This window comes from Tenrec ecaudatus, chromosome 1 (genome assembly GCF_050624435.1).
Source record: "Tenrec ecaudatus isolate mTenEca1 chromosome 1, mTenEca1.hap1, whole genome shotgun sequence".
NCBI lineage: Eukaryota > Metazoa > Chordata > Mammalia > Afrosoricida > Tenrecidae > Tenrec > Tenrec ecaudatus.
In genome coordinates, this window is record NC_134530.1 from 250,032,726 (window position 1) to 250,057,830 (window position 25,105).

Genomic DNA, 25,105 nt, shown 5'->3' on the forward strand with positions numbered 1-25,105 from the left:
CCTTGACATCTTGGTGTGGCTATTAGGAAGGTTAGGGAAGTGGTGTTATTTTGGGGTGGTTAACTCTGTTAGGTTGTGCAGTAGATTAGTGGTTGATAGTTTATATTTATATTATATTAAGTATCTGGTGATATGGTGGAGGTCGTTTGATTGGTTTTGGGGGAAGATTATAAAATTAGAAGAGAGAGTATTAGAGGAGGGAGAAAGAAAGGAAAGGGGAATCAAAAGGAAGGAGTCCAGTAGTGTTGATTTATATGTTAAAAGAAAGGAAATTAGACCCCAAAATGCTTTGCTTTGCAGTGACTTAGAAATGGGTAGCAATATTTGAGAACTAGTAAAAAATTGTAAAGACGTCCCTTGTTCCATGTCCTCTTCTGAATCTAGCTGGAGGTTCTTTAAGATTTCTGTGAGTGTCCTGCTGCAATCCTTTAGCAAAAATTTACCTGCATGTGATATTCATAATATTGTTCAATCATTTCTGCATTCTTTTGAGTCGATTTTTTGTTTGTTTTGGTAATGGGTATTAATATGGACCTTGTTTAGTCAATTGGCCAGGTCTGTCTTCCAAGATTTTTTGGCATAACGAGTGATTGCATCTAGTACTTCATCAACTTGTTGAAACATTTCCATTGAACTTCTATTAAATCATGGAGCTTTGTTTTTCACCTATGTTTTCAGTGCCGTTTGATTCTCCGTGATATGCACTTCCTGAAATGACTGGAGGTGCATAGTTCATTTTGACTGTATTCTATCTTCTTCTGATGCTTCCTATACCATTCAATATTTTGCTCATAGAATTCTTGTATAATTCAATTGAAGGCTTGAGTTTTTCTTTAATTTTTTCAGCTTGGAGTCTGCTGATCACCACCTTCCTTCATTGGTTTTCTTTCTCCAGGACTTGGTACATTAAATTATAAACTTTTTTGTGTTCACACCTTGCGGCACTGGGTTGAAGTCTGGTCCCTCTTTCCCTGTGGAGATATACTGAATTCTACCTTGCAAGTCTGGATAAAGCAGAGGTTGCACACTGGTGCAGATAGGAGCTGGAGGCACAGGGAATCCAGGGTGGATGATACCTTCAGGACCAGGGGTGTGAGTGGCGATACTGGGAGGGTAGAGGGTGAGTGGGTTGGAAAGGGGGAACCGATTACAAGGATCTACATGTGACCTCCTCCCTGGGGGACAGTCAATAGAAAAGGGGGTGAAGGGATATGCCGGATAGGGCAAGATATGACAAAATAATAATTTATAAATTATCAAGGGCTCTTGAGGGAGGGGGGAGTGGGAGGGATGGGAAAAAGAGGACTTGATGCAAAGGGCTTAAGTGGAGAGCAAATGATTTGAAATGATTAGGGCAAAGAATGTACAGATGTACTTTATACAATTGATGTATGTATATGTATGGATTGTGATGAATTGTATGAGCTCCTAATAAAATGTTAAAAAAATTATAAACTTAATTTTGTCTTCTCTGCTGACTTTTGAAATCTTCTCTTCAACTGTTTAACTTAATTTCTTCAATTTTCCATAGCTGCTCCAAGTTCAAGAGCAAGTTTCAGATTCTCTTCATTTTAGATCATTTTTTTCTTTCTTGTCTTTTAACTGACTTTTTGCTTTCTCTATTTATGATGTCCTTGATGTATTCCCACAGATTGTCATGTATCCTGTAACAAGTGTTCAATGTATCAAATCTGATCTGAGGTGTTCTTGAAATTTAAGTAGAATATATTCAAGGTCATATGGACTGTTTTAATTTTCTTCATGGACTTGTTTTAATTTTCTTGGACTTGTTTTTCATGGATTTAGTTTTATGGACTTTGGCTTTCATGGACTTGTTTTAATTTTCTTCAACTTCAACTTAAACATACATATAAGAAATTTATGGTTTGTTCCACACTCATCCTCTAGCCTTGCGTTGACTGATGATATTGAACTTTTCTTCATATTTTCCCACAGATGTAGTTAATTGTATTCTTGTGAAGTCCACATGTATGATTTGCTATTTATGTTTCTGGAAAAAGGTGTTTACAATGAAGAAGTCACTGGTGTTGTGAAATTATTCAGCTCGTTAGTTTCTTTTTTTAATCATCTAAGCCATACTTTCTAACTACTGTTCCTTTCTTTTTCTTGCAAGCTTTTGCATTCCAATTGACAATCGTTATGAGTGCATTTGATTGAATAGTGGATCAATTCCAGACTGAAAGAGTTGTTAGAGTTCTTCAATTTTTTTCATCAGTAGTTTTAGTGATTGGTGCATAAATAATAGGCGGACTAATTTTTATGTGTTTAGATATTATTCTATCACAAACAGCATTGCACTTCAAGATAGATCTTGAAATATTCTTTTATATGATGCATCTGACCCCATTGTTCTTGAATATTGCATTTACAGCACAGCAAACTGCATAATTGTCTGATTCAGGATGGTTGATATTAGTCTATTTCAGAATAGACTAGATCACTAATGTCAGCATATCAATCTCTATGTGCTCCATTTAATTTTCAATGACTTTGAATTTTCCTAAGTTCACAAATTGTACATTCCATGTTCTGATTATTGATAGATATTTGAAGCTGTTCCTTCTCATTTTGAGTTGTGCCCCATCAGCAAATTATGGTTCTGAAATCTTTATTCCATCCCTGTCATTATGGTCAATTTTTCACATATGAATCTATAAAGTATAGATTGTTATTATTCCCTCATAGGGTGATTTATAGGATTATCTGTTAAATAACCAGATATGGCAAACCAAATATAATAAAGGTGGAGGTAAAGGAGAGAGCAAATGATTACTGGACACTCTTTTGTCTCAACCTTGCAATTTGAAGCTTCCCTTGCCTTTCTGAGCAGCATCGGAGGAAGAAGAGCAGAGACCTAATTCGGCTGTTACATTGACACCATCGAGATTTAATTGTGTCTCCCTGTGCCCCCCTGCCCCATCCCAATACAGTGCTAAATGTACCAAAGTCTATATCTGTTGTCATAATTCCATTTGGGAAGACCGAAGTTTTGTTTGTTATATTAATGAAGCAGTGTTAATACAGGGTGTATCTTAACTTAATTTCTTTTAGATATAAAAGGAGCAGATTCAACAATGAAGCAAGGAAACATGGCTGAATGGGGGTGGAGGGCGATAGATGTGAAGCTACATGACGGTTAACAAGGGACAAAGTTATAGTCCAGAATCTGAAAAGAGACAAGACATGCCTGCACTGCTGATAAAGCGAAAGTCCCTAAAACCACTGCGCTGGATTCAAACTTCTAGGGTCCTCCACTGTGACGAAATACATTTCTCTTTGTGAAAGTAACCCACTTGTGGCATTTTCTCTATACCACTCGATAGCACTAGGAGACTCAGACACCCAAGAAAGTCAAGTATTCCAGGGAGAATATTAAAGACTTGGAAAACAGGTAGCATAATGAGGAACAGGGGCGGTGATAAGAACATCCATGAATGGAAGTCCTTAAGTTCTTAGCAGAAAAGTTCCAGGCTCATATTTGAAAACTCAACTAAGGAATTCCAGTAGCAACTGTTTACTGCTCCCCCATGGAACACACATTGTCTTTGTGAGTAATTTGTATTCTATGTAGTAAAGATCTGTCAGAAATGTCTTTGAGGTTTTCTATGTGTGTTTAATTGCTTGTTAATGGAAAGGGAGTAGATACGATTGCAATTTTGTAGGATAACTGTACACACCTCCATCTCCATTAGCAGATGATAATCCCAAAGTGAGTGGCAGGAGATCACATGCATTTATCATTCAGGTTCCCTGATCAACTGTACGTGTAACTGACTTATCTGGCTCCCTGTTCCTTATATCCAAAGACAAGGTGTCTGAGGTATAAATGACTATTAGATCCACACGTTAGATCCAGTCCAGACAGACTTCCGACTGTTTACATTTTTATTCTTCCATCACACTTTTGGGCATAACTTAAGTATCTCTTCTAGGAAGAGTTGCAAAGGACCTTCCATTTCTAGGCAGAATGCAATCACGTCGCCCTACTGTAATTATTTATTATTTTAATTGCTTATCTCCAAGCAGCATAATCAAAGCATAATAATCTTTTAGAAACCTGGCAGGAAATATACAATCTGATTGATCTATTTCTACTGTATTTCAATTAGTTTTCTAAAAATAATTTTAGGAAGGTATTCGAATCCCAGTCTCATGTTTTTCAAAAGTGACATACAACAGCAATTTCTTACGTTCCTGTATCTCCTGTTGGTGGATGGCACTCCGTGTGGAAGACATTACGCAGTCAGGTTCTCTCCTGCATTTGTATATTTTTCTAGCCATGGTGAGCTCTCTTTCTTCCCTTTACACCCACTCTGTCTGACGTCTATTATTAGCCTTTATCAAGTCAGTCAGACTCAATGGCAACCCCGTATTCACTGGCACTGAATGCTGTCAGGCCCTATCCATCCACAGAATCACTTGAGGATTAGACCCTTGTGACCCATAAAGTTTTCATTGGCTGATGTATTTGGAAACAAATAACTAGCTCTTTATATTACCAGCCCATCTCAGTTGGGCTGTTCCCTTGGAATTTGTTCAGCATCAAGGTGAACCTCAAGTTTCCATGGACAGATGGGTAGTGAAAAAATTTGTGTTTAATATGGATAAATATATATGTATATATATATATATATATATATATATATATATATATATGTAGGCCTAGATTTTAGAAATATTCTGACATCAAGGCAGAGAAAAGGATTTTCCTGGTTTGTAACACTTTTAAGCACCATTTATGGATGTAATTGTCCCGTTTGGATTTTATATGGATTCAATGTAACAATATGTTGTTCGATTAACCAAAGAAACAAACCTTTTTTTTTCATGATGGCAAGCTATTTAACATACTTATGTGTTTTAAAAATTATAAATATATAATTAAGCAGACTATAAAGTCACATAGAGTTTAAAGATAGAATAGGAGATATCATTTCATTCTTTACACGGGCTCATTTTAAGCTTTATCTCTAGATTTCCTTTATCTGCACCTCATGGAGATTTGATAAAAAAAATTGGAACAGAATTTTTTCACTATAAGCTTGACCATATTGTCTTATAATTATTTTGCCCACTATCTTCTTATATGAATCCCCCCAAGAACACTGACTAATTTATTTTTCTTTGGTTAGTCAGCTAGAAGTCCTGATGATGCAGTGGTTAAAGTGTTCAACTGCAATCCCTAAATTTGTCAGTTTGAATCCAGCCACCCTCTTTGGGCAAGAAAGCTGTGACTGTCTAGTTCTGTAAAGATTTATAGCTGTGTGAACCCTATGAGGCAGTTCTACAACAAGGTAGTAGAAAGTTGGAATTGACTTGAGGACAACAGGCTTTTTATAACCAGCAGCTAAAACACTCTAGTGTACAGTCAGCTCATTTCAAAGGTTATAGTCCTATACTTGTTATTGCTTTTATGTGCCATTGAACGGATTTTGACTCAGGTCATAACCCCACATAACAGAGTAGAACTCTCCCATGGGGCGTCCGGGCTGTAGTATTTACAGGAGCAGATTACCAGGTCTTTCTCCTCTGGACCTGCTGAGTGGGTTTGCACTGTTAGCCTACCAGTTATTAGCCAAGCGCTTCACCCTGCGGCACTGGGGTATTTCATCCCTAATCTTAGCCTGTGCCTAAACAGTCATCAGTCACGTTTGGCACCATGTGCCTCTGTCTCCTATCACAGCTGTCTCTTTCAACACACCCACACACACACCCACACACACGAGCTTCAAAAAGTTTGTGGAAAAATTCCATTATCTTTTCATTCAAATTTTTCATGAACTTTACCCGCTATGTATCTGTATTTGTGTTTCTATACACACATACATCTATACACATAACTATATATATATATGTATATACATATATACATATAGTCCCCGACTTATGATGTATTTGAGTTTGGATAAGCTGCTAAAATGAAGCATTGAATAATTTGCTGATGCCATAATAATCATGCAAACATCAGAGGCAACTAATAATTGGATTTACAAAGATATTGCTAATGATGAAAACTGAAAAGTGGAGGTCTTTGTCTTATGACAGAAAGCACACAATGGAACTGTCAGTATAGAATCAAGCATAAGCCACGGGCTACCTATTTACACGAGGGAGATTCAAAAAGCGAAGAGAAAATGGAGCTGAAATATAATGGAAATTTTCCATGAATTTTTTTGAAGTCCCCTTGTTAATATCACCTTATACTGATTGACTGTAGCCACAAAGTCTCCAATTCAAAACTACCAGCTGCTCTTCAGGGGAAAGATGAGGCTGTCAAGATTTAGAACCTTAGAAACCCGCAGAGGCAGTCCTGTTGTGTGCTATAGGGTTACTGTGCTTCAGAATCAACTTGATGGCAGTGAGTGAGTGTATACACACACACTCCTCACTTATAAACGATCTCAACATTATATATTTATGGCAATCATGAAAAATCTATCTGAACTTTTCATATTCATGACAAGTAACAGCAATGAACACTGAGATTCAAGAAGAGAGTAAAGCTTGTTATGATGGTTTTATTATCCACTTGGCAGGACCACAATTCTCAGTGATTTGGCAGTTATATAATAATATAATTTAGCAGTTCTGTGAGGATATTTGTGATTTGATGTGGTCATCCTCCATTTTCAAATAATGACCCGGTCAAATAATGACCTAACCTTGTTGATAATTGAGATGTGAGTGTATGTACATGTGTATATATGTATGCATGTGATGTGTGTATGCAGCTACATGATCTTTAAAAGGTTTGTGGGAAAATTCCATTATCTTTTCATTTTATTTTTCCATGCACTTTTTGAAACTCTCTTATGGGTATATGTGTGCATGAGCGTTACATATACAAAAGTATCTGTCTGTCTAGACAGCGCCTCGATGGTGCCAATGGTTAAAGTCACCAGCTATTCATCAAGTGGTTCAAAGTTCAAATCAGTCCAGAAGTGCCTTGGAAAAGTGTCCATTAAAAATCCTATTGCATAGTTTCCTTCTGACACCCTTGAGGTCACCATGAACCTAAATAGATTGCATGGCAGTTGGTTTTGTATATATTGACATAGAAATACATATATAAACATAAAAGAATGAACATTTTATCAGACCTGAGCAACTAGAACATTGTTTGGATATTTTTTAAAGTTTTTTTTCCGTGATAATTCTGGATTAGCTAAAATAAAGCGTATGATGTAATTGTCGAATATAAGGGGGACATTCTACAGATTGGCTTCTCAGCATAGTCACTAAACCTTCTCTAATATTATCTTCTGTAGTAGCATAGGGGAAAGGTAAAACCACAATTCAGACTCTCACGGCTAAGTTTCTGCACGTATTTTTGATCTTACGTCTTTGAAATGCTGATGTGAAACTTTATATGAAGAGGAAACAAAGTAAATGTAGCATGTCCGTTCAATTGGCATCGCTTGTCATGGAGACAGTGTGCTTTTGTAATCGACAGTGGAAGTAATAGCTTCCCGACTTGCCAGTTTTCCTGTTTGTGGCACAAGCATAATAGTTCAGGGACTTAGAGTTGCTCCTGGAAGTTCAGCCTAAAGCTTACTCCTCCTGCCCTTCTAATGCTGTGCAATTCTTCAATTAGTCTCTGATGAATATTTTCTGTTCATGTTAGCTAAAATGGCTTCTGTTGTCTGTAATGGATCTATGGCCCAAAGAAGAACATAATGTATGTATGTTTACTGATTAAGAGTTACACTGATGGAAAATTAGTTTATAATACATAAAGACACAGTAACTATGCAACATAATATCTGAAGGGGATACCTGTGATTCTTTTCTTCCACTCTGGAGATGAAGCATAGAAGCCCTTGATAGAGTGGTGGGTTACATATTGGACTGTTAGCCACAAAATCACCGGTTCAAAACCATCAACCACTCTGAGGGAGAAAGATGAAGCTTTCTTCTCCTTGTAAACATTTATGACCTTGAACACCCGCAGGGGAAGTTCCACCCTGTCCTATAGGCTTTCTTTGATTCAGAATTGACTTGATGGCAGTGGGTTTGGTTTGAGTTTGGAGACCAAGTGTAATTCCCTGTCAGTGGTCCTGTATGTAGGGACACCCACACACACACATATGTGCAATTCATATTGGATGTAATTCCCTTATCAGTGGTCGTCTACATGGCTCTATAATGTTGAATGGATTACAGTAGAGTTTTCAAACTAAGATTGACTGGGAAGAAAGGCCCTAGCCAATGAAAATAGTACGACACTCAACTAATCATGGGAACAGTGCTATGGGGAGCATTGTGTTCCTATTGTGCATTGGCCATGAGCCACGGCCGACTCAATGGTAGCTAAGAACAGCAGTAGAATATCTATGAACCTATCTTTTAACAACTTCTTCCTAAATTATGGAAACATAGTCATGAAGGTAAATGCTCAGAGCTTACAGCAAGTAAAATATAAGGTTGCATTTCATGTCTAAAATATGGTTTTATTTGGTTTATTTTCCCAAAGAAAACTATAAGAGCATATGATGGTTACGGTAAAGCAACTAATAAGGAAGATGCATTATCAAACTGCCTGTCAATGAAAATGAATCAGGAAGTTTAAAATAAATATACGAACAAAGATTGTTTAGTAGTCTGGTTCATTACCGTAGGACAACGGATCTATATATGACAACACCCTCGTGGGCATATCTAGGTTACAATACAAAATATTTGGATCTCAATATAAAAATGGCACTAATTCAAGGGAAGAGCTTAAGTTATGTTGCATTTCTTTCTTATAGAGATAGGAAATGCTGGTGTCTGGTACCAGGGTGTGTGTCCTCTGTCCAACCAAATAGCTCCCTGTCCCCAAGTTCAGTTTGAGTGGCAAGGACCAAGAGAGAGTCAAAAAATCTGTTTTGTGGAAGAGACTCACCCACTGTCTTAGTTTCCTTGAGCTGCCTGGCAGAAATACCACAACTGGGGGGCAGGGGTGGGGGACGCTTTGGCTCAGCTTCTCAGCCTCAGCGCTCTTCCTTTGTGCTCATTTGCCTGTCTAAAGCAGTGTTGTGCTTAAAGCACCAGGGCACTAATCACAAGTTTGGCAGCTCAAATCCACTACTTACTCCCAGGGATAAAGATGAGACTTTCTGTTCTTACGGTCTCAGAAAACGTACATAGAGTGTTGTTGTAAGTCAGAATCAACCATAGAAAGTGGACTAGGTTTTTTTTTATTCTTATTGTTTTTTTCTGTATGCAAACTGCTCTTTTTACATATCAACTCTCATTAGGTTTAAGACACACTCTACAGTGATGTCTTCATTAACATGACAAAGAAAATATATTTCCAGGATTATATCCACAGGTATATGGATCAAATCCACTACTGCTCAGAGTGACCAGGCTCTGTGGTCTTCATGTAGGCAGATGCCGCATTTCCCCTTCTCAGCGGAGCAGCTACTGAGTTCAAACTGCTGACCTGTTGGCTGGCAAGTGAACTCTTACCCAGGGCACTACCAGGGCTCCTCTTTATTCATAGGTATGGGGTCAGGATTCCAATGCATTTTTTGTAGGACACAATTTAACCCGTAACACAGATTAACACACCATGTCATGGAGTCCAAGTTACTCTAGAAACTCCTGTGAGACCTGGTAGCTCACCAAGTAACCTCAGTTCTCAATTTGATGTGTCACCTGAACTTGTTCTTGGAGGCAGCGGCACAGTGAAGCACAAGAGCTAGAAGGATAGGAAAATGTGGACACTTGGATAATTCCACTTAGTCTTCCTACCTTGAAGCCTGTTTGAGGTAGAAATGCAATAGTACAATCATGTTTCTCTGGAGAGGACGAGAAGAGAGGTTAGGAGAAGGGGGGAAATGTCTCGAGTTTTGTGTCATTTTGAGACATATATGTATATGTAAATATATATATAATTTTATTGGGAGCTCTTACAGATATTGCAACAATTCATAATTCAGTTAGATCAACCATAAATGTACATTTGCTGCTACCATCAGTTTCAAAACATTTTTTTCTTCTTGAACTCCTTGACATCAGCTCCTCTTTATCTCCTCCTTAACCTGCCCCTTCACCTACCCCTGAAGAACCCTTATTATTATATTATATATTTTATTATGATGATTGCTATTGTTTTGGGCATATCTTACATCCTTCAATGTATCCATTCATCTGCAATTCTGCTGTTGGTTGCCCTTTGCATTGAGTTACACAGTTATTATTGCTATCAGTCCTCCCGTCCCCCACTCCACCCTTTTTTCCTGTACCCTCAGGGAATAATTACTCCCGGTACTGTTTCTGAAGGGTTATCTATCTTGGCTTTCATGCATCAAATGATCTTACCAGTAATTATACAAATGGAATGAGGCAGGTCTAACAAGATTAATGAGCTCAAACAAAGACTATCGTCGTAAGGGAAGGAAATATGAAAGAACCAGAGGATAATTGTGGTTTTCCTCAGTGCATTACTGCACCCCAGATATAGCATCCCTTCTATGTGGCCCTTCTGCAAGGGGCTGTCCAATTACCTTACAGGTGGGTGTTGTGTCTCCACTTTGTCCACACTCCTTTACATCAATTTTAGTGCTTGATTTTGAACTTGTGATACTTCATGATCACATCAACCGATACCTCATGATCACACAGGCTGCAGTGATTCTTCCATGTGGCCTTTGTTACTCCCCTGCTAGATTGCTGCTTGTTTAATTTCAAGCCTTTAAGACCCCAGATGCTATGTATTTAATAGCTGGTCCATCAGCTTGCTTCACATTTATTTATACACCCCTTTTGTCTTCAGTGACTGTGTTGGGAAAGTGAGTATCATACATAGAGTGCCACATTACTAGAACAAATGATTCTTGCACTGAGGTAAGGTTTGAGTAGAGGCCCAAAGTTCATATGCTTCCCTGCTGTGTTTGAATAAATACACTTTTATTTATATACTTAAATATTTATGTTTATACATATACATATATAATTTTTACTTTCTTCTCCTATCCTTTTTCTTTCCTCCTGTGCCACCATCATGTTATCTATGGTTCACCTCTCAGTAATCCTCTTAGATATGTTTCAATTGATTAAACACGACCAGGAACACTACACCCACCTTACCATCATTTTAGTACCCTTGCTATTCTCCTGTCCCTGTCATTATTGACTAACTGTTCCCTTCCCTCCACTTCCCCCCTCCCCCCATGGACCCCAGAGCAGTCAGTCCCATCACTGTCTCCTTGGGCTTGCTTACCCTGCCTATCTTAAATAGATAAAATCCAAAAGGAAAAAGGAAAAAAATAAGCCAGAACCACAAAAAGAAAGACCAGACGAATAGTTCCAAGTCTAACTGTTATCCTGAGCCCGAGCAGATGAGTGTCTGTCTGTTAGTTGGAGAAGGCCATGCTACACACCATCATTCCAGTCCCCATTTCTCTCAGGGCCCCATGCCCCAGGCCTGCTTATCATACAACAGCACTTAGACCCTTGTCGTCCTCAGCATTTGTGACTAAACTGTCCCCATTGCTCTCAGTGCAGTCAGGGACGGAGCGATCTAGTCCTCCACACTCACCCCCCTCCTCATGCCTTCATATTTTGAATGTGGCTTCCGTGTGAGTAACCCCCAACCAGTTCAGATGAGGTGCCAAGTGCTGCCCTCAAGACAAATGGGGACAGTCGGGATTTCTCAGGGACATCATGGCTTTGTTCCCATTTCTAGTCTGTTGAACCCCCCTCTTGGTTTGGCTCCATGTGGGTGGGTCAGACTGGCAGCTCTCCTGAATTGTGTCTTCCCTGCTGTCCTCTAGCACTGTCATCTCAGCAGGGGACATCATGTCTCAAGCTGGGGCGGGCACTTCAGTCCTCTCTGTGAATGAGCTGCTCTGAGCAGGAACATCACCCTCAAAGATTGGAGCACTGGAATGAGGCTACTCTCTCTCCCCCCTGTGGAGATGTAAATAACACTCTCCCCTTGGGTGGATTAGTGCCCTTGTTCCCCATTGCAGTCTTTTTTCTTCCCCAACCCCTCTGTGGGCCTTAAGGCATATGAAAAGGGAGCAGAAGATATCTTTCACCCCAGGTACTGTCTGCTTCCCCCCCCCCCCCTCTTTTCTTTCTTTCTTGATGACGTATGCATCTTTGGCTTTAGTCTGGCTCATGCCAGAGTATCTGGTCCTCAGCCCATGCACATTCTGCTGTTTGAATGGACCTCAATAGACTTCTGTTGTACTTGTTTTTTATGCTTGGCTAACTTCACTCAGCATAATATTCTCCAACTCTTTCCAAGGGGCTTCATCTTTTCATCGCTATTTCTTAGGGATGTACAGGACTCCATTGTGTGTATATACCAGAGTTTTTAAATCCATTTTCTATTGGTGGTAATTTAGGCTTTTTTCACTTCTTTGCAATTGTGAACTGCGCAGCAATTAGAGTGCAGCTGTCTGGTCGTGGTCTGGGTATATGCCCAGTAGGGGGATTGCTGGGTTGTAAGGTAACTAGATTTCCATCTGTTTTAGGTATCGCCAAATCACTTTTCACAGTAGCTGTATGTATCTACAAGATCACCAGCATTGGATGAGAGTTCCTATCTCACCATAGACCCCCAACATTTCTTGTTTTCTGATTTTTTTAAAATTGGGCTATCTTTGAGGTGTTAGGTGGTAGATCAAAGCTGTTTTAATTTGTATTTCCTGGATGGCGAATGATTGGGAACATTTTCTCATATGTTATTGGTCATTCTGGTTTCCTCCCTGTGACTCTTCTGTTCAAGCCTTTTGCTCACCTCCTCAGGGGTCAGTTCATTTTTGTTCTTTAGAAACTTGCAGAATTCTGTAGATTTTAGTAATAAGCTGTCTGTCTGATATGTCATTGATAAATGTCTTTTCCAGTTTGTGGGCTCTCTAATTAACCTCTTGATGAAGTCCATTAATGTACACAAGTGTTTTATCTTTAGTGTGTCCCACTCATCTATTTTAACTTCCTATGAGTGGGCATCCTTCCTAATATCTCATAGCCCATGTATTCCCCGCACTAAGCTTCTTAGCTGTGTCTCAGTTCTCTCATTGGTGGTCCTGTTAGTTTGGAGTTTTGCCTTGGCATCTGTGATCAGCCTTGAGGAAAGGGCCTTGCTTCATTTTTCTGCAGGTAGATATCCATTTTTTTCCCCCAGCACCATTTGTTAAAGGGGGCATCCACTTCCCATTTGATATATTTTAGGCCCTTGAGAAGATCACTTGTCTGTATGCTGCTGATTTTATTTCTGCATTTTCTGTTCTTATCCATTATTCCGTATATCTGTCATTATACCAGTACCAGGCTGTTTTGACAACCGTGGCCATCTAATATGCCTTAATGTTAAGTCATGCAAGTCCTCCCATCAAGGAACTAGCTCTGAGTTAGTGCACCCAGTGGCATCACCTAGGTAGCTTCTCTCTGGTCACACTGAATTTTTTCATAAAAGCAGTTTCACTTGAATTTTGTTTTTTGTGATGGCCAATTTAAGAGAACAGCCGGTAGCTGTGAACTTTTGTTTACTGCTTGGGAAAAATGCCAAAGAAACTGTTGTAATGTTGAAAACAGCATTATGGGAAAAACTCAAGTGGATGAGTAGTTTTCTTGTTTTAAAAAAATGGAGAAATGTTGATGACAAACCTCCTTCTGGACATCTGTCAACTTCCCGAATGTATTAAAAATGTTGACTCGTAATGCATTTGGAGTTTGTTCCACCACGTGAGACTTAAACAAGCTTTCTATTAAGAAGTTCTGAAAACATTGCATAACAGAGGCCTGGTTTGTGGTTTTGCTACCACAACAACGCACCTGCTCATCTCAGTGCACCAGTTTTTGGCAAAAAACAGCATGCTTCTCTTGCCCCACGCACCTGACTCACCTGGCCTCACTCCATGCAACTCCTTTTTATTTCTGTGAATGAAGAGGGCCATGAAAGGACAGCAATTTGACGAAGTAGAAGAGATGAAGAAAAAAACATGGAGGTGCTGTCAGCAAGTCAAATAGATGAGTTTGAAAAATGTTTCCAAGAATGGAATCACAGATTTGACAAATGTATTAAGTATAATGGAGAGTACTTTGAAGGTGATAAGGTTGTTTTGTAAAAAAAATTAAGTATATAACTTTGGGGGAAAATTCCATTTTTTGTTACTGCCATGTTGATCCTGACCCCAAGTTGCAGTTTGTTATTTCCCAGACAAATCACACAACTAGGGCAAGTGTCAGTAAGTACTCTGTGACACTGACTTGTCAATTAATTAATTAACTTATTAAATATTTGAAGGCAAGAGGGGAGTTACATACTTTCAAGCCCCCTCACCATTAATTGCAAAGGGAGAAAATGACTATAGTGGAGAAGTTCCATGGAGCAACACGTTAATGTCATTCAGCAGATCAGAGTACATCATGGATGGGACAAATCTAAATCTTTTACCACCTGGAAGGATTAAATGGAAAGAACACATGCCTGCACCTACACACTTCCAAAGTGAGGTACATTTTAAAAAAAACCAAACTGACCTATAATCTTCAACACTGTCAAGGCTATGAAAGCCAAGGTAAAAACTAAGAAACTGTTCTACATTCAAGGAAGCTAAAAGGATTTGGCAAACAAATGTAGCACGTGAGTCTGGACTAAAACCCTTGGGTCAAGGGCAGTATTGGAACAATTGGTAGAACTTGCATGGGGCTGTGAACTTCATGGTGTGGATAGCTGTCTGGCGTTTATTGTTGCTGCCGTGAGGTGCCATTGAGTCAGTGCCAACTCACAGTGACCCTGTGCCCAACAGAACACAAACACTGCCTGGCCCTGCACCATCCGCATGGTCCTACGCTTGAGCCCATTTGTGCAGCACTGTGTCAATCCATCTTCTTGAGGGCCTTCCTGGTTTTTGATGTCCCTCTAATCTACCAAATATAATGCTTTTCTCCAGGAGCTGGTCGCTCCTGACAACATGCCCAAAGTATGTAAGACAAAGACTTGCCACGAGTGCCTCTAAGGCGTACTCTATCTAGCCTGACTTATTTCAAGACAGATTTGTTTGTCCTTTTGGTAGTTCGTAATACGTTCAATATTCCTTGCCAGTACCATAATTCAAATGCATCCATTCTTTTACAATCTTCCTTAGGCCCAACTTTCACATGTCTGGGTAGGTGGTTGAAAATACCATGGCTGTGTCAGGTGCACCTTAGTCCTCAAAGTAACATCCTTGCTTTGAAACACTCTAAAGAGGTCTTATGCAGATTTACTCATGTAGTGCATCTTTGTATCTCTTCAACTCCTGCTTCTGGGGGCGCATTGTTTGTGGATTCGAGCAAGATGAAGTCCTTGACAACTTTAACCTTTCCACATTTATGAAGATGCTGCCTATTGGTCCTGATGTGAGGATTTTATATCATAGTTATGTAGAAAACATGCCTGTGTTTGTAAGGAGTGCACAGTAAAAAGTAGGCAGCAGCGATGGGCATCATGTTCACATCTTCCTCTCAAATGGCTCAACGGAACAATGCTAGTTATGCTGTAATTATTCATTTCCTGTAAATTTCAAGTAAATTATAATGAAATTTATAGGAAGAATAGAATATATGTCAACTGCAATTCCTAATACATGCTCCTGTCTCCTTAAGAATGGTCTATGGTAAGAACACCTTTAAGAATGGCGTATTTAAATACAAATGAATTTTTAAGTAAGTAGTACTTTTTAAAATCTGGGACAACTATGTAATTATACTGTGTTCAGGATTGACAAAATTTGGAGAGAGATATAAAAATATCAGACACCAGTGGCTTATTTTCAAAATCTCTCCTTTTAGTTTTGTTCCTATCAGCTACATGACCTTAGATACTTCTAGAAAAGGAGAAAGAGCAAAAAGGCAATCTTCCCAAGTGACCATCTCAGCAAGGAGAGCCAAGAACAAATGCTTTGTTTATCTAGCACTTTAAACTGAGCTGGAGAAGAGTGGTCTTGTGAACATAATTTTCTCAGAAATGGTATTACAAAAAAATGGTGTGATGCTTGGCTTATTGCTTGCAGCATGAGGAAGAGTCAGGGCTGTCAATTAGGATGAGTCTATGACTTATAGGACTTGGGTTTGCTGTAAAGTCAGGAAATCGCTTTATAATTCATTTTGGGCTTTAAACTATTTTTTACCTCTTCAATTGAAGAGACATAGACCATCAAGTTTCTCCCATAACTCTATGAAATTAAAAGAAAAGAAACAGATCAAATACGGGGCAGTCCTATCAGTGCTTGCCCTGTGTGCATGTTGAGAACAGCTGAGCGTCAAGAAGAGCAGCAGCAGGAGGAACCTGGCAAGCGAGCAGAGGTAGAAGAGCTGGGCAGGAGAGAAGCATTGGAAATGGCTGAGTTTCTCCCCAGTAGCACAGCAGCCAGAACTTGTCTGGGAAGCATGGCCACGGTAAATCAGATGGAGTTCTGCTTTTCCCCCTATTGCTTGAGCCACACCAGTACATTTTCTTGAGACTCAAGTCTTCAGTTCCACAAGCCATTTTTGGTGCTGAAGAAGAGAGGTCACTAAGAGATTACAGGGGACTTTAAAAAATTGGTGGAAAAATTCCATTATCTTTTATATACCATTTTCCCACTAACTTTTCACACCCCCTTCATGTGGCTATGCCCTCCTGGGAACTGAGCACAGTCTCTCCTGTGCCATTTTTAACATCCACACCCGTATCAAAGGGAGTTCTCCATTTCTGCACACTGGTGTGTGTGTGGGATAGTTGTCTGTCCCAATTAAAATGTGCTCTTTATGAAGGTAGGTGTTTATCTTGTATCTGATATAGAACCATCCGTGTGTGTCCATTAATAGAATGAATTAAAATGTTATTTTGTGGAATTAACTAAGCACTCACATGCTGATATGGGGAAAATAGTACTGTATAAATAATAGGAAGTACTCAACAATGACTACTTATTCATCTACTTACCACATATAAACAAGAAGTAACCAAGTAAAAGATGCTTAACCAAAATCCGAACGTAATAGCTAGGGAGGAAAATGTTCATGATACTTAATAAAGACTTTTCCAAAGCACATTTTTGTACATTGAAATTATTTGAAAACTAAAGTAATTATCATGTAGGTCACTATTTCTATACAAATATGAATGGATTTTGTTACCCAAGCAGCGAGATAATGGGTATATTCTTAGGGGCTTTCATCTTTGAGTGGAATTCCCCAACTGGTATTACTAGAATGAATGATATGTATATATTTTTAGTCTATCTTACTGAAATATATAATTTACATCCAATAAAATGTGTTAATTTAAAAAGTTCAGTTCAATGAATTTTTATTAATTCATATACCTGTGTACCCTCTATTAAGGTGTGCTGACATAAAGTTATTGCTATATGAAAAATTTCCCAGATTCTATTGGTATTAATATTCCTATTCCACCCCACCCCAGTTTTAGACATCACTCCCTTTCTATTACTATAGAATTCATGTTGGGAATATTTTATTCATCCTAATGTTTTCAACATTCACATCAATGTTGCTATGTATATTAATAGTATATATATTTTTTTATTGCTAGGTTGCATTTCATTATATAGCTATCCCAAAATTTACTTTTTTAGTAGTTCATGAACTTTTAGGTTATTTTCAAGTTTTTGACTCGTGATTAAAAGCTGTTATGAACATTCAATATATATCCATGGGTGAACATGGTTTTATTTTAATTGGATAAATATCTAAGAGTGGGATTGCCTTATCATATATGTTGAGCTGCATAAAAACACCCAAACTAGGTTCGAGGTGTTTATAACTTGGATGAGAGTAATATCAGCAGTGGATGAGAGTTCCAGTTCCTCTATAACTCTGCCAATATCTAAGAGAGTCAGAGTCACAGTTAACCAGTAAAAATGGGTGAGATAGTTAAAGTTTATTGTGCCAACCTGGCCGATAAACACATGTGAGGTTAATTGAAGGGTGGAGAGATAAATGGCTCGGTGAGCCTCACCTTTCTAGTTCTCGGGTCTCTTGCTTTGTGATGGTCAGACCAGGGAGGGTGCAGTTGCCTTAGCCAGTTCCCTGCTTCAGCTGGCAAGGTTCACTTCCTGCAAGACATCCCCAAGGAGAAGCCTCATGGACCTACCCCAATGCAGCCCTGGGTGCTGGAATAGCGGTGTGGAGACCCTGCCAGTGCTGAGATGCTTACACGTTTACTGATTCAGCCTTCCTCCTGCAGTCAGAGTCGTTGTGTGTGTTTTGTGAGATGGAAGAGGACTTTGTGGATTGGTGTCGGACATATAGGCTAATGTTGCACTTGTGGGCTTGGGCAACACTGGGTTGGGATGTTTTCTTGATGTGTACTTACCCTTTCTATACAACTCTCTCTTATACATATGAGTTTCTGTGGATTTGTTATCCCAGACTAACTCAATGGGTTCGTTTAGTTTAATGAGTGTATCTGTATGTCAGTTTGTATACTGTGTTGACTTGCATTTTTGTGTGATGTTGGAAGCTATGTCACTAATAATGAAAATACCAGCAAAATCATACATGAATGGCCAGGTCTTCAGCAGCATTCCCAGGCTAACACAAACTAGGAAGAAAGCCTGGCAGTCTACTTTTGCAATAAGCCAGTGAAAACCTCGTGGATCACAACAAAACACTATTCCGTTCTCTTGCTTTGGACATGTCATCAGAAGCAATCAATAGTCGGAGGAGAACAGCATGTTTGGTGAAGTAAAGGACCCTTGAAACGCGACAATCAATGATGTAGATTGGCACAATAGTGACAACAATGGGCCCACATTGGCTGGTTCTTGTTAGGATGATGCAGGCCTGGGGACCATATTTCTGTTGTACATAAACGTTCCATCGAGTCAAACTCTGCTCCGTAGCAATTAACAAGAGTAGGTGCAAAGGAGTGTCATCCAAATAATCAAACTCATTGTCACTGAGTCACTTCTGACTCATAGTAACCTTACAGGGCGGAGAACATCCGTGGAGGGTTTTGAGACTGTAAATATATGAGCGGAAAGCCTCATCTTTCTTTCATGTAGTGACTAGTCGTTTTGAACTGCTGACCTTGTGGTTAGAAGTCCAACAGGTTCATAACTCCAAGAAATATCTTACTGTGGTTAATATGCATTTCTTTGAGCCCAGTAAAGTTAAATGTCTTTTTATATGCTCAATGCTGTCTTAACTATCCCTTCATCATCAATGTGTTAATCATCCTAGGATTGTGAATCATCCTATTATATAATGCAAAGAGGTCTTTTGGTTTTTGTTCTATTTTTAATAACTGCTAAAATGTTTGTCAGACATTCCAGTTTGTGACTTGCTTTTTCATTTTTCAAAAACCCATATGAACCTAAAGGACATAGGATTGCTTGTCAGAAAAAAAGCAAGGGGGACGGACTCCTGAGACTATGGCCCTTAATCACCCTTCAGGTCTGGAACTAAATCTGTCCTTGTAGTAATAATCATAATAAATCAGCCATCCGAGACCAAAAGGGAAGTATTTACCCACCGTTGAAGTTGACAGGTTTAGGAGAGAAGGAGGAGCCGAAATGGAGAGCACAGCGAGAAAGTGGAAGCGGTAGATGGAGGGATTGTAATGAATGAGTTGAAACAAAATGTGTATGCATTGTTGAATGCACAACTGATGAGCTGCTCTGTAAACTTTAACCTAATTCACAATAAAAATGTTTTTAAAAAGCCACTAAACATGCCCCAAATCAGTGTCACAGAATATATTTATTTCAAGTAGATACAATTTGAACCAAACCGCATCAACCCAGAAATGATCAATAAGATCCTAGGAAGCGTGAAGAGTAAAAACGGTTGTGCCGGCCATTGTCACGGTAACGTCCAAGGAGCTGGCATCTGAACCTGGGCAGGGTTCTTTGGTCAGTTTGTAGTGGAAATAAAGTCACTAAGAAAATGCTATACATTTTCCGATTAGACTCTCAGACTGGTCCTCTAAGCTGGCTGTCTACTAAAAGAGGCAAAATAATTTTTGCTAAACTGCTCACTAGCCTATTGTTTGACTTAAAGTTGATTTAGGGAAATTATATTTTTATAGGCTAATTGTTCAAAGGGATCCTAAAGAAGCCCCAGAAATCTGGATGCTAGGCGATTTTTTTTTCACATTTTAAGAACAGGTATTTTAATTTGGATGAAGTTCAATTAATATGTTTCATATATTATATCTTACTTAAGAAAATCTTTGGCAAGCCCAAGATCCTGAGGATTGTCTCTTCCAGAAGTTTTATGATTTTAATTTTTGTCTTTAGGTCTATGATTCAACATGAGTAACTTTTGTCCATGATGTGGAGTATGGGCAAAGATTTTTTACATTTCTTCTTATACACGATCCAATTATTCCAGCACCATTTGTTGAAAAGACTAAACCTTGTCAAAGCCTTGGCCCCACTAGACCTTTGTCAAAATAAATTTCTTAACCAGTACTGTAGAATAGAATTTTCTGCTGACAGAAATGTTTTGAGATCTGTGCTGTATGATGCAGTGCCACGGGAATCCTGGTGGCATTTTGCTGCTAACCACAAGGTCAGCAGTTCAAATCACCAGTTCCTCTGTGGACAAAAGATGAGGCTTTCTAGTCTCATGAAGAATTATAATCTCAGAAACCCACAGGGAAAGTTCTACCCTGTCCTAGAGGTTCACTCTGAGGCAGAATCTCTTAGATGGCAATGAGTGAGTTGAGAGTGACATCGAAGGTCTTTAGGTGATGCAATTAGTTGACAAGCAACTGGTAACCTAACTATTAGTGGTTCAAACCTACCCAATAGTACGGTGGAAGAAAAGGCTTGTTAAGATTACAGACAAGAAAATCCTATGGAGTCATGGAGTTGTCGTGTCTTGAAATTGACTCTTACACAACTAACAAAAATAATAAGCTACATATGGCAAAATGTGTGTACTTTAGGTGTAGAAGGAACTAATCTTAATTTTATTCAATTTTTAATCAGTTAAAACCCCTCCAAATTTAGTGCCATCGAATCAGCTTCTACTCAGAGAGACCCTATAGGCAGGGTAGAACTGTTCCTCTGAGTTTTGGAACGATAAGTCTTTACAGGAATAGAAAGCCCTGTCTTTCTCCCTATGAGAGGCTGGTGGTTTCTAACTGCTAAAATCATGGTCAGCATCCCAAAACGTGACCACTACACTTCCAGAAAACCCTGTGTCACGCAGTCCTATGAGCTGTTATCAACTGGATAACAATCAAATAGCACTTTTGTGTGGAAAAAACCAAGTTCAGTCTGGCCTGATTGGCATGGAATTGCAGGAGATTTGAAACCAGCCCTGCACCTTAATTTATTGGCTCTCCTGCTTGAACAGAACGAGCATGTATTAAGGCAGGATGACAGAGGAAGCATGTGACTCTACGACTGAGCACAGGCAGGTGCTTTCAACCGGAATGGGCTGTGGCCCTGCAGCAAACCTGGTCTCCTTTCCGAGTGTTTAGGATTCTGAAACATGAAAAGACCAGGCACAAACTGATATGCTCCAGGAATGGCCAGAGAATCATGTTATCAAGCGCCTAATACCTCTAGGGGTTGAAATCGACCAAAGACCTGAGGACAAGATTCAGCTCCAAGAAATCCAAATTACAAAAGAGTTATTAGTTCTATGTATTCACAAGTAAATACATAGAAAGATGCCAATTGAATAAAATATAATGTGATTGGGTTGGGGGTATTGGTAAAAGGTGAAAAAGAGGCAAAGTTGGAATGATAATGGATTAGTTTTATAATTTCTAAAATACAATAAAATAAAAGAACTGTCCTTTAAAGAAACACATGATTCAACTTTAAGTCCTAAGCAAACTGCAATGATCTAATCTACGCTGTGATGATCATAGGCGCGAACTCACCTTTGTAGCCTCACAAACACTTCTCAGGGGGATATTCCAAATGCTTAAAGTCTCCTTTTAGCACCATTACCACGGCAGTCAGAGTGACTCCCTGGCTTACTGAGTACAAGGAGCTGCTTACATCGCCCTAACATTTTAAAATCGTTTTTTACATTGTTTCTGGTTATTTATATAAGGCATGATAATAGAAAATATGAAATAAATCCTCTGTCCAAGCACATATAATCTTTAATTAACAAGAGCACTGCATTTGTTTGATCAGGTATTTGTATATATAATTCTATTATAGTCTCTTAGGTCATTTTGAGTCAGAATTGACGGGATAGCAGTGGCCTTTGGGGAGATTATATATATCCACACACACTGAAAATGTATACATACCCACACACACTTACAGATACATTTTTAATGAAAGTAATATAAATTTTGTATGCTGAACATTGAATTGGTCATTTCGCTGAACTTTTTAGGCAGCTCACACATTCAGAGAAATAACCCAAAGTAGAATCGATGCAGCAGATTTGAGCTGGGAAACAATTGTTTTTCTAGCTTACTCACTTCATTTCTAGAAAAGGGAGTTCTCATTTGGGAGGATATAGGTTGCAAGAGTAAGTAGATGTCTAAAACAGCTTCCTGCATGGGCATTGATTTTGACCACATGGTTATTGTTAAGAGTTTGCATGAAGTAGTGAATCTTATAAAGAATTTAATGAAAGTTTGTAGCATTAAGCCTCAGGCCAAAATTTATGATCAGCTAAAAATAAAGTCTTCCTTCATTTATTGAAGCTTATTTTGTATTCAATGTAAACCCTAAGACTATGGTTTTATGCCTGTCTCACTGGTAGAGAAATATTGGTTAATGTTAAAGAAAGCACTAAATCAATTTTAATTAACTACTCCCCTGCTTGCTGTTCATTGTTAATTCTAAATTTTGTTTTCCACTTTGATTCCAGTCATTAGTACTTAAAACAATTGACTTGCTGTGTTTCACAAGTAAATACATAATGGACACTCACCACTTCCTAATTAATTAAAACACCAAACAATAAATATTTATTTTACATAGTTTCTATGGGTCAAGAATGAAGGAGTGGCTTAGCTGGGTAGCTTTGGTCCTGGGTCTTTCCTGAGGTTGTGGTTCTCTTATTGGCCAGCACTACAGACCTCTAAAGACTTAAATGGAGATGGAGGATCCTCTTCTAATGTAGCTCACTCTTGGGTCTAGCAAAGTAATATAGGTGATTGGTAAAATCCCAAACCAAATCCCATAGCCATTCAGTCAATTCTGACTCACAGTGACCCTCTAGGACAGAATAGATTCTGTGGATTTCTGAGACTATAGATCTTTACATGACTAGATAGCCTCATCTTTCTCCCATAGAGTGACTGGTGGTTTCGAGCTACTGACTTTGTGGTTGGTAGCTCTATGTATACTATAACTCCTTAGGTTGTTGTCAGAAGACTTAATAAATCCTTATTAAGTAAACCTCTTCCTCAGGTACTTGAGTGTCCTCACAACATAGTGGTTACCTTTTTCCTGAGTGAGTCAGTCAAAAAGGAACAAGCAAAATGGAAGTTGCAGTGTGTCCCATGACTGACTCAAAGGTCTTGTTTCATCATTTTGTCTCATTCTATTTAGAAGAGAATCCATTCTCAAGCACAATATACATCTAAAAGCAGAACCCGTTGCTGGCAAGTTGGTTCTGGCTCCGGGGACCCTATCTGGGAGAGTAGAACTATGCTCCAGGATTTGATTTGGTTTTCCTCCTTTTCCCATAATATTTCATTTGTTGTTGCTGAAAATATGCACAATAAACATACACCAATTCAACAATTTCTAAATGGACAATTTAGTGACACTGGTTATACTCTTTGAACTGTGGAACCATAACCTCTTCCTGTTCTTGACTTACTTTCTTCCTTTGTTGCTCTAAGTGAATACCAACCAACTGTTGTGCCTTGGGTGGCTGCTCATAAGCCTCTAAGATCCAAGGCACTTCACAATGAACCCGGAGGTAGAACAGATGCACCCAACAAGTTATTAGGCCAAGTACCTACCTATGACTAAAATTCTAAACCAGGAAACTAACTCCAATGATGTACTCTTTTGTTGGCATCATTTCTATTGCATAACTTTTGCCATTTCAACTTTTTATAGGTGTACAACTTATTGATAGCAATAACATGGAATATGGAATGTTGGACCAGCTATCTCCATGAACAACTACTTCCTCTGCCATGAGACCAGGATGGTGTGGTTACCATTACTGAAAAATATAATCTAAGATTCCAAAGAGGAGTCCTTTAGTTTTCCTAAAAGAGAGCAACAGGTTAGCTTAATTTTATCCGTCTTATGTCCTTTGCACATGCTTTCAGGAGGGACCAGTCTCTGGAGAAGGACATCACACTTGGTAAAGTAGAAGGTCAGCAGAAGAGAAAGAGCCTCAATGAGATGGATTAACACTGTGGTTGCACAATGTGCTCAGACAGTGGGATCAGTAGGACCAGGCAGTGCTTCATTGTTATGCATAGGATCAATATTTAAGGAAAAAGAAAATTCTAGTGTTTCTTTCAATAGGCAATTAGACTCGGTTTGTTCAGTTCTTTAAAGGTATTAAAACAAAATAAAACAAGCAAACAAACAAAATACCCTCTCTGCCATCAAGTCAATTGTGACTCATAGAGACCCTATAGGACAGGGTAGAACTGCTCTCGTGAGTTTCCAAAACAGTAACTCTTTACAGGAGTAGAAAGCTTCTTCTTTCTCTCTCAGAGTGGCTGGTGATTTAGAACTATGGACCTTGCAGTTAGCAGCCCAACTCATAACACCATCATAAGCTTTTTAAATTTGAGTATTAATATAGGTTCCTGAACATAAAACTGTATAGAAAGAGAGATCAGCCCTGGGATGTTTGTGATGTATCCTGCATTATTCCAATGGCTGATAGGGCCTCTGAGCTCAAGGCCCTCACTTCAGTGTTATTGACTAAACAGCTTTTTTCTTCCCCAGAAAATGGTTTAGCACTGGTGAAAGAGCATCAATGGACCCAAGGTTCAATTTGCAATGCTATTTGGGTTCAGGGATGCTTAGGATACAGTTCTTCAATCAGGATAGCCTCTTCTCAATCATGCCTACAGGCATGCCTCTCTATGGCTCTTGGTCTCTCTGTACCATGGACCTTAGGCTTATGCCTGCTTGTGCAAGTGTTTTAAATCTCTTTTAGCTCCACCTATTACGTGTCAAGAGGCATC